Raw genomic sequence first — 10,587 nt, forward strand, 5'->3', positions numbered from 1 at the left:
TTAACGATCCAATTTCAGCTCAGGTCATAACCTCGTAGTCCATGGATTTAAGCCCCGCATCTGTGCTGACTGCTCAGAGCCTGGAGCCTGCTTCCGATTCTGTGTCTCCTTCTCTCTGCCCTCTCCTGCTCTCACTCTTCCTCTTTCTCAAAAATAAACAAACATTAAAGAAAAGTTTTTAAAAAGAATGTTTTAAAAACCAAGTTTTACACATGTATACACTAAAAAAAAAAAAACCACCCAAATTCTAGGAGCGCCTGGCTGGCCCTGTCAGTGGAGCATGTGACTCTTAATCTCAGGGTTGTGAGTTTGAGCCCCATGTTGGGTGTAGAGATTACTTAAAAATAATCTTAAAAAAAAAAACACCATGCAAATTTTATTCCACTCCCTGCACTAAATTATATGGGCTCGTGGGGAAAGGACCCTTTGTTGACTGTCCTAAGAAGAGCAAGATGACTCTAGGATTATGCATTTGAATATATACTCTTCAAAGAAATATGTTCTTCAATTATTTAAAAATAACTTATTTTTTCTTATTACAAAAATACTCCATACTCACCATGGAAATTTTAGAACATGTTGAGAATTAAAATGAAGAAAGTGTAAATTATCTATAAATACATACCCCAGAAATGTCACCTATTAACATTTTGTTTTTTAAAAGTGATTTAGGGATGCCTGGCTGGTTCAGTGGGTACCACGTATGACCCTTGATTTCAGGGTCATGAGTTTAAGCCCCACATTGGACATAGAGCCTACTTTTTAAAAAATGAATATAAAAGTGATTCAACCAGTACTAAAAGGTAATATAGTCATGGCTGAACTACTAATAAATTGAAGAACTAGATAATAGGAAATCTATAGGTAATAATTGTTGAAATTACATGATGAGCATGTTTTCTTTACTATTATATTTTTGTATGGGAAATTTCCATAAGTGCTCTGTGCTGAGCATGGAACCAACTTGAGATTCTCTCTCTCTCTCTCTCTCTCTCTGCCCATTTCCCCAGCTCACACTCTATCCCTTTCTTTCTCTCTAAATTAAAAACTAAATAATGTACTAAACAATAAAAATTAAAAAAGAGAAAATTTCCATAATCTAAAATTTAAAAGAGACGTCTATTCGAAAATCTCCAAATTCTTCTGTTTGGCCAAATTTTCTTTTTTTGAGAGAGAGAGAAAGAGCACATGCACACCCACACACATGCACACATACACGTGGGGGAGAGAGAGAATCTTAAGCAGGTTCCGTACCCAGTGGGAAGCCTGACCCAGACCCGCATCTTACGACTGTGAGATCATGATCTGAGCTGAAATCAAGTCATGTGCTAGTGGCACCTGGGTGGTTCAGTCTGTTAAGCGGCCAACTTCAGCTCAGGTCATGGTCACTCAGTCTGTGAGTTCGAGCCCTGAGTCAGGCTCTGTGCTGACAGCTCAGAGCCTGGAGCCTGCTTCTGATTCTGTATCTCCCTCCCTCTTCTGGGAGCTGCGTTGGCCTTGCTGGATGACAGTTACAGCAAAAAAATGGCATACGTTTGCACAGCTCCTGCCATGAAGCAAAACTGGTATCTCCTTCTACTATTGGCTCATATTGGAAATAGGACTGCTGTTATTGATTAGGCCCCACAATGTTCCAAATCAGACTGATATTCCCCACACAGGTACCTCATGGGGAGAAGCATATTCCCACCTCTACAAAGAAGAATTCAGACAAAGCACTGCAGATGTTTGTCGAAAGGCTCTTCTAATGAGCCTCACAAACCCAAGACATAGATAATAGAGGAGGTTAAAGAACACAAGAGTTACTATTAACTATGGCCCGGAGAAAAAGAGCCTAACTTAGAGATAAGAAACAGATAAGAGCCAGACATAAGTTACTGCCCAGACCTCTGCTAATTGGTGCCACAAATACCTTCCTTTACACTGACATCCATTATGAGGATGGGTAAGAGTAGTTAAAACTTAAACTCATATACAAAGGCCGGCACATCTAGAGCCCCCATGGTGCTTACTCCTTCAACAACAAGTAACATAGTTAACTTACTAACCAGTGCAAATACCTTCTTCCTTTTGTGAGCCAGACAGGACAACTCCTAACCTATGCCTGAATCTTAGCGTTATTGATACAAACAAATGCGTTTGCTATCTGCTTCTCACTGAGAACATCCTGCTGTCTTCTTAGTTGTAAGATTTGCTACCAATTTAAACAAATGTGTATATTATCTGCTTTTCATTGAGAATATCCTGTTATTTGTAAAAATTCACTACATCACTGAAATTAGAGTAGCTCTGCAAAAACGCCTCTGTAAAAACCTGTTTCTGTACGCTTTTCAAAGCATCTTATCACTGAGATTATTTGTAGTAAAAATTTCACTTTTTGATGTCATGTTCACACTTGATCTATAAATAAACCTACAAAATCTACAAAAAGCGACAGAGCAGAGATGCCTGCCTGGTCATCAGAAAGAAACTCAAGGCTCTCCCATTTCTCATCCCATTGCTCCCTTTCGCCAACACCCTCCATCCTTTCAGGGACCCCTGGACCTGCTGGAGCTGGACTCCGGCACTTCTCTCTGCCCCTGCTTGTTCTCTGTCTCTCTCTCAAAGATAATAAACATTAAAAAAAATTTTTTTAAAGAGTCAGATGCTTAACTGACTGAGCCACCCAGGTGCCCTACTATGGCCAAATTTTTAACTGGAATGGGTTAAAGACATGGAAGTCAATATTTGCTTTTTTTAATTTTTTAATGTTTGTTTATTTTTGAGAGAGAGAGGGAGAGAGATAGCACAATAGCACAAGCAGGGAAGAGCCAGAGAGAGAGAGACACAGATTTTGAAGCAGGCTCCAGGCTCTGAACTGTCAGCATAGAGCTTGATGCGGGGCTCGAACTCACAAACCATGAGATCATGACCTGAGCTGAAGTCGGACGCTTAGCCAACTGGGCTACACAGGCGCCCCAATGTTTGTTTCAACATAAAGGGTAATGTGCATTTATACCTGTTAAAACTAAGTGGCATTTTCTACGTGAGAATATGGAGAAAAATAATTCTCAACCTCCCGATTGCTTATGTAGTCATTTATTTGGTGAAGAGATCATTGGAAAATTAGAAAGCAACATAAACATAATAAAATGTAAACAGGAATGAGACCAGGCATTGCAACCCAATGAGCCCTGGAAGAAGGAACTTCCCTGTGTCAGCTGCTGAGATGCAGGATCGTGAAGTGAAGTTCACACAAGATTGTGTGCTTTTGAGTCAGCAGGACCTGGATTTAAACTCTATCTCCCCCGCTCCCTGCCTGTGTGAACTTGAGCAGGATACTGAACCTCTATGTATTTTCGTTTTTTCCTCGGTAAATAAAAGAAATAAAATCCACCTCATGGTTTTGCTTAAGATTCACTGAGATAATTTATAAACAAGACACGGTGTAATGTAATGGGTAAGTGTGGAGCCTCAGGAGACCCACTGCCTGAGTTCAGTTCTTGGCTCTATCACTAGCTTAGCAGTGTGACCCAGGCAGGTGACTTAACACCTGTTTATTTACTTTTGAGAGAAAGAGCATGAGTGGGGAGACAGGGAGACACAGAATCTGAAGCAAGCTCCAGGTTCTGAGCCATCAACCGTGAGATCATGACCTGAGGCGAAGTCAGACAGCCACCCAGGTGCCCCAATGAGTTAGTGTTTTGGTTTTTTTTAGTATATTCATGAAACTGGAAACTGCGTATCACCATTATCTAACTTGAGAACATTTTAATCACCCTGAAAAAGAAACCTAGACCCAGTAACAGTCAGTCCCCATTCCCCTTTTGCCCCGTAGCCCCTGGCAACCATTAATCTATTTCCTATCTGTTGGAGTGCTGATTCTGAACATTTCATATAAATGGAATCATGCAGGATATAACTCTTTATGTTTGGTTTCTTTCACTTAGCATGTTTTATATTATTTAATCTGTTTTTATTTTATTTTTATTTTTTATGTCTTTTATTTATTTTATTTTTTGAGAGACAGAGAGAGACAGCGCAAGCAGGGGAGGGTCAGAGAGAGACGGAGACACAGAATCTGAAGCAGGCTCCAGGCTCTGAGCTAGCTGTCAGCACAGAGCCCGACGCAGAGCTCGAACCCATGAACTGTGAGACCATGACCTGAACCGAAACCGGCCGCTTAACCGACTGAGCCACCCAGGCACCCCTGTTTTTTTTTATTTTTATTTTTAAGTTAAACTCTACACCCAATGTGGGGTTTGAACGCAGGTCCCTGAGATCAAGAGTGGCATGCTCTATGGACAGAGCCGGCCAGGCACCCCTTTCACTTAGCATGTTTTCAAGGCTCTTCCATGTTATAATATGTATTAGTACTTCATTCCTTTTAACAGCTGCATAACATTCCATTGTATGGCCTTGCCACGTTTGTTTAAGTCTTTGTGTTATTTCAAGCACATAACACATAGTAAATGCTTAGAGCCTGGTGGTCTTGTCACCCAGTGCCTTGGGGTTCGTGGCACAGCCCTAATCATGTTTTAACCCAGGTGGAAATAGTCAAGGAGCAAGCCCAGACCATGAGAGGCCACCCACATGCAGCCTGGTGCTGGGTTTCTCTCTGCATGCCATGGCCAGTCCTGCCTTGACCTAATGCACACAGGTCTCAGAAATCTCAAGTTCCTTGTTCTCTGTCCAGCCTTACACAAACCCGGTAACCTGCTCTATTTCCCAGTCCCTCTCCTCTGCCCTCGTCACATAATGCATTCTTTCAGTCTTCCTCTGGACTTGTTACCTACCTGGTTTTCCTTAAACAGTCACATTACTTTGTGTTTCAGATTTTTGTGTGTTTGGGTATAATATGTTAATTACATTATACCCAATCATTGCTGCTTAACAACTTATCCCCAAACTTAACAGCTTGACAATCAATACTTTTTTCAATTTTTCCCCTGATGTTTATTTTTAAGAGAGAGAGAGAGAGAGAGAGAGAGAGAGAGAGAGCGAGCCCACAAGCAGGGGAGGGGCAGAGAGAGAGGGAGACACAGAATCTGAAGCAGGCTCCAGGCTCCAGGCTCTGAGCTGTCAGGGGCTCTAACCCATAGGACCTTGAGATCATGACCCGAGCCGAACTCAGATGCTTAACCGACTGATCCACCCAGGTGCCCCTACAATCAATATTCTTATCTCGTGTGGTTTCTGCTGAGCAGCTCAGCTGGGTGGTTCTAGCTCAGAGTTTTTCCTGAGGTTGAAGTCAAACCATCTGTTGGGACTGTAGTCACCTGACATTCTTGACTGGAGGTGAAGGATCGCATTCCAAGTGACCCACCCACATGCCCAGCAAGTTAGTGCTGGTTGTTGGCGGGAGGCCTTTGTCACCTGCCACATGGATCTCTCCACAGGGCTCCTTGATTATCCACACAACATCACAACTGGTTTCCCCAGAGGTAGAGATGAAAGAGAGCAAGGAGGAAGTCACAATGTTTTTTTATGATGTACCCTTGGAACTCACAGGGTCATTTCTGTAATATCCTGTTGATATATGCAGCTCCCTCCTATTCAGTGTGGGAGGGGACGACATACAAGTGCAAACGTCACTGGGTGTCAACCTGCTACCTCAGGCCACCGTCTCCAACTCAGCCCCACCCTTAGATTACTCCTGACTGTTGCCTCTGCTTTCAGACTAGCGCACCACGTGAAGGTTGGCAACCTGAAGTTCCTCATTTGAATACCACCAAAGTAAAGTCTAGAAATTTGTCCTTGCAGAGAAAATGGGCCTTCTCACTGTCCAGTTAACTCCTCCACCAATACCTATAGCTCCGTCTTTTCCCAGCTCAGTCAAATTAGGGAAATCCCCTCGGCACGTTCCAGGCCTTTGCCCTCCCGTGTCTGGCTGTCTAATGCCTCCCTTGACTTCCTGCATCTCCTGGAGAACATCTGCTTGCCATGGACTTTTGACATTCCATCTGACTCAACCCTCCGATGTTTATGTACATTTAATTTCTATGACTTAGCAAGGCTGACTCACTGCTGCCTTGTACTTCCCGCTCTGATTGGCGGATCAGCTGATGCCCGTAGCCGGCTACCAGACCAGTTACCCCAGCCACCCAGCTTTGCGCTCTTCCCAGACTTATTTCTTTGAAACATTCCCATTTGCCCAGATCTTCTAGTAAAACAGCAGCAATAAGTGAGCAAGCAAACAAAAACAATTCTCTCTGGCTACCTGAATAATGTTTCCCCTTCTGTCCCCTTTTCCCACCACCTCCCCACTCCTCTCCTCTCTTCCCCTTCCTTGTTAATCCTCTCAAATGAACCATTTATTTTTATTTCAAACCTTCCCATTCGGAGAAAACTCTTCCATCTAGCAAATTGGAGTATTAGTACAGGGGAGAATGCTGGAGTCCAGCTCCAGCAGGTCCAGGGTCCCCTGAAGGATGGACGATGTTGGCGAGAGAGAGTAAGAGAGCCTCAAGTTTCTTTCTGATCACCAGGTAGGCGTCTCTGGTCTGTTTGATTCTCTGGCTTTATTTATAGTGAAAGGTACAAGGAGCAGAAAAAGCAGTGTGTTTAGTAAATGATTTCTCATAGATAATTTTTATAATTTTCCAGAACATGGATTCTGTAGAAGTTACAGTTCTAATCCTAGTAGTTATCATTGTCATAAAAAAGCTACAGGCACTCATGCTATTATATGGGAAGGACAGGTATTTTTTAAGCATACCTTTTTTTCCATAGGATGCATAAGACCAAGATATATAAAACCTCAGGTATAGACCTAAGAAAGCAACCTTTAACCATGAGGCACAGTAATGTTTAGTAAAGGTCTGTTTTTTATGAGTAAGGGTCATTAGGCTGTTTATAGCTCTAACAGAAAGTTCCCAGAAACACAGGATTTCCAGAAAACACAATGTCTACCCTCCTAGCAACAAGGACAGAAGATATATATTTTGCATAAGTTGCAGGGCTGACTTTTGCAACATTTACCTTAGCCCCGGAAGTATTAAGTTTACTAGTTAATTATAAGGCTTTTCAGGGCAGAATGGAATGTAGGGGTAGACCTAGAGACAACCTTATACTCTAGTCTTCTTGAATTACTGGGTTGTCCCTGACCAGGTGCAATCACGGGCCCAAGGCCAGAACCAGAGGACGGCTTGCTCTTGATTTGAATCAGCAAGGCACTCCGAGGTCTGGTGCCCAAGCAGAAATGAAAGTTACAAGAGGGTAGATATTGGTCGCTGCCTGGTGGCAAGAGACCTTGCAAACTTGCCGTACCCTCACCAGGAATTTTCACTCACCGGTGAGTTCAGGATGGCTCCCAACAGGAGAATTTATTGCCATAGGAGCAGTCTTTTGGGATACAAGATTTAGCATCCCGGCAAGGTCTGAGGGGTAGTGCAAAATTCTGTCAGGTGGCTTCTAGAAGCCTCGGAAAGTGATACCCCATGAAGAGTGATATTGAAATGCCTAAATTTTTGTGACATACAGTAGATGAAAGGATGAAAAGATTCAGAAAGCTGGGTGTGGTAGAATAGATAGATTTTGTTAGGCCAGCAGAAGATCCAACCGAGGATTGGGCTCAGAGAACAGTCCAGCGGAATTCTATTTATCAGTGATGAAGGGGACACTAACATCGCTGAGATAGTTCTGTGGTGCTTTCCCCATAGGATATCTCTGATGGAAAGAAGGGCTGTCCTAGGACTTGACTCACTGATAGCAACAAGATGATAGGGCTCTGATGCAGTGTACCCTGGGTCAGGTGGCCCTTAACTGCAAAAGCAAAAGGGGTAATTGCAGCCCCTACCTGTGGAGGGCTTCGGAGACCTTGAACAGAACAGAATTTCCCTAGGAAGGAAATAGATGGGTAGCCAGCAAAGTGCTGCTCCCTTTGTATAATCTAAAAAGAATAAGGATTAATAAGCAGGACAATGAGGAAGACAGTCACCCCAATAAAAGTTCACAATTCCCTACCTGGTTTCCATTCTTGAACCAGTGTTCAGGCATAGAACCCAGTGACTGAAGAGGTGGCCAGGTCCCCAGGGAGAAGGACCTAAATACTATGGCAGGGACACCTGGGTGGCTCAGTTGATTAAACTGTCCGATTTTGGCTCAGGTCATGATCTTGTGGTTTGAGAGTTTGAGTCCTGAGCCAGGCTCTGTGCTAACAACTCATTCTCTCTCTCTCTCTCTCTCTCTCTCTCTCCTTTTCTCTCTCAAAAATAAAAATTTTTTCAAAATAAAAACAAAACTATGTTCCTTCTGTGGCAAGAAGGAACTGGAATAGTTGCTCCAATCCTTCCCCAAAGTGATCTACAACATTTATGTGGGTGACAGAAGACTGGAGAAAGGGAATGTGAGAGTGGAGGGACCACATGGTAGCCTCCAAACTGAGAAGGCACTTTGAGCCCAAAAAACAAAGCAGGCATCTCCTTACAGTTTACACAGAGTTTTATTCAGAGTAGCTTGCTGACAGGGGGGTCAGGCCGGTGATGGTCCGAGGCTGAGCAGATATTCTCTGCAAAGTTTAGCTGACAGATTTTTTAAAGAGAGGGGATGTGAGGGAGAGCATAGCAGTAAAATCAAACTGTGTACATCATGATGAATGCTTAGCAGTAATTATCCTCCTGATACCTCCTGTGCTTCAGAAGGAGATAACTCTGTTGTCCATGTTTCTATCTCTATTAGTGATCTGGGGATGGTGACAGATCTCCCAGTGCTGTCCCTGCAGGATATGATCACAGGACATGATCGTTCTTTAGGGGGGGCAGGACAAGCGGTGCTGGAGAGGCCACTGAGCCTGGCATAGTAAAGATGGTGGGGCTCCTGGCTGGCTCAGTCGGTTGAGTGTCCAATTTCGGTTCAGGTCATGATCTCGTGGTTCATGAGTTTGAGCCCTGTAATAGGCTCCACACTGACAGTGTGGAGCCTGCTTGGGGTTCTCTCTTTCTCCTTCCCTTTCTCTGTCCCTCTCCCTGCTCTCTCAAAAATAAATAAACGTTGGAAAGAACAAAGATGGTAAACCAAAGACAGAGTCAATCTGGCCAACATACCTATAGGGATACCCAGACATTTGGGTGACTGTTGTGTACAAGGTCAGAGGTCAACTGATACCCTGAGGCCACCTCTGTTAGAACAGGAGCAAACGGATTCCTGAAAAGGGTCTGGCTTATGAGGAGTCCTCTGGGTCCATGGACTCACTGGTTGTCATTTCCCTCATCCCCAAATGTGTAGTTGGGATTGACATTCTTGGAAGTTGGGCTAACTCTCACATTACCTCCTTGTCCTGCAGTCTGAGAGCTATCACAGTCAGGAAGGCCAAGTGGAGCAGCTAAAACCACACCTCGTCCACTCCCTACCCCAGGCCAATATAGTAACCACAAAATAGCATTGCATTCCTGAGTTGGGGGGTGGCAGAGTAGTGCCACTCTTAAATATTGAAAAGATGAAGACATGTTGTTGCTATCATATCTCTGCTTAATTTGTCAGTGTTGACCCTGGAGTAATAGGATGGGCCCTACAGGATGGCCATGGACTATTGCAAGGAAGTGACCCTGCTCCATACCAGTTGTGCCACATGTAGTGTCTTAGCTGGAGCAGAGCTCTGCAGCCTCAGGCCCATGGTTTGGGGCCAGTGATTTGGCATATTCTCACTGAATGGATAGCAAGTCTTTACAGTTTTGCCACGGGGTCGCATTCACTCTTCGGTCCTCTGTTGTGATACAGTCTGAAGAGAACCAGAGCATTTGGGCCTCCCACATAACAGCACATCGACCCAGGACATGGATGACACGGTACGACTCAGGCAAGATGAGGAAAAGTGGAGAGTGTGCCAGAGGTTTGGTATGACATTCCCGCTCCAGAGAGTGGCAGATAAGTCCTACAAAGATTTGGTGACCTGCCTCTTCCCCAAAGATTTTAGAGGCCTGATGATCAGCAGCAAGGTGGGACATTTTCTCCTAAGTAAAGGACAAGTTGCTGCATCTCTTATCCCTTCCTGGAACAAAAGAAACATAAAGCCTGTCAGGAATCTTTGGGTTCTTGAGGAGACACATTCTGTACCTAAGGACGCTCCTGCTGTCCACATACTGGGTTATGTGGAAGGCTGCTGCCTTTGAATGGGCCCAGAGCCGGAAGGAGCTCTGTGGTAGGTCCAGGCTGTGATACAAACAGCTCTTCTGTGCAGATTCTATAATCTAGCAGAACCTACAGTGTTGGAAGTGTCAGTGATGGAATCAGTGTGGCATTCATGGCACGTCCCAGTAGAAGAATCATAGTGTAGACCCCTGGGATTATGGAACAGGTTCATACCAACTGTGGTGAGGAGTTACACTCCTTCTGAAAAGCTCCTCCTTGCTTGCTACTGGGCCCTGGTAGAGAAAACAAATGACTGTGGGTTCAGAATGGGCCATCACAAGCTAGGTCCTATTGGACACATCAAGCCATAAAGTCAGGCAGGCGTAGCATTAAAGCCATCATAAGATGAAACTAGACCAGATGATACTGAGCATAAGCAAGACCAGAAGGCACAGGCAAGCTGCATGAATATACATAGCCCACATCTCCATGTCCTTCGTTACGGTTACATTGGCACCCCAGCCCCAGCTTACTCCTAGG

The sequence above is a fragment of the Suricata suricatta genome, chromosome 2 (genome assembly GCF_006229205.1).
Source record: "Suricata suricatta isolate VVHF042 chromosome 2, meerkat_22Aug2017_6uvM2_HiC, whole genome shotgun sequence".
Classification (NCBI taxonomy): Eukaryota; Metazoa; Chordata; class Mammalia; order Carnivora; family Herpestidae; genus Suricata; species Suricata suricatta.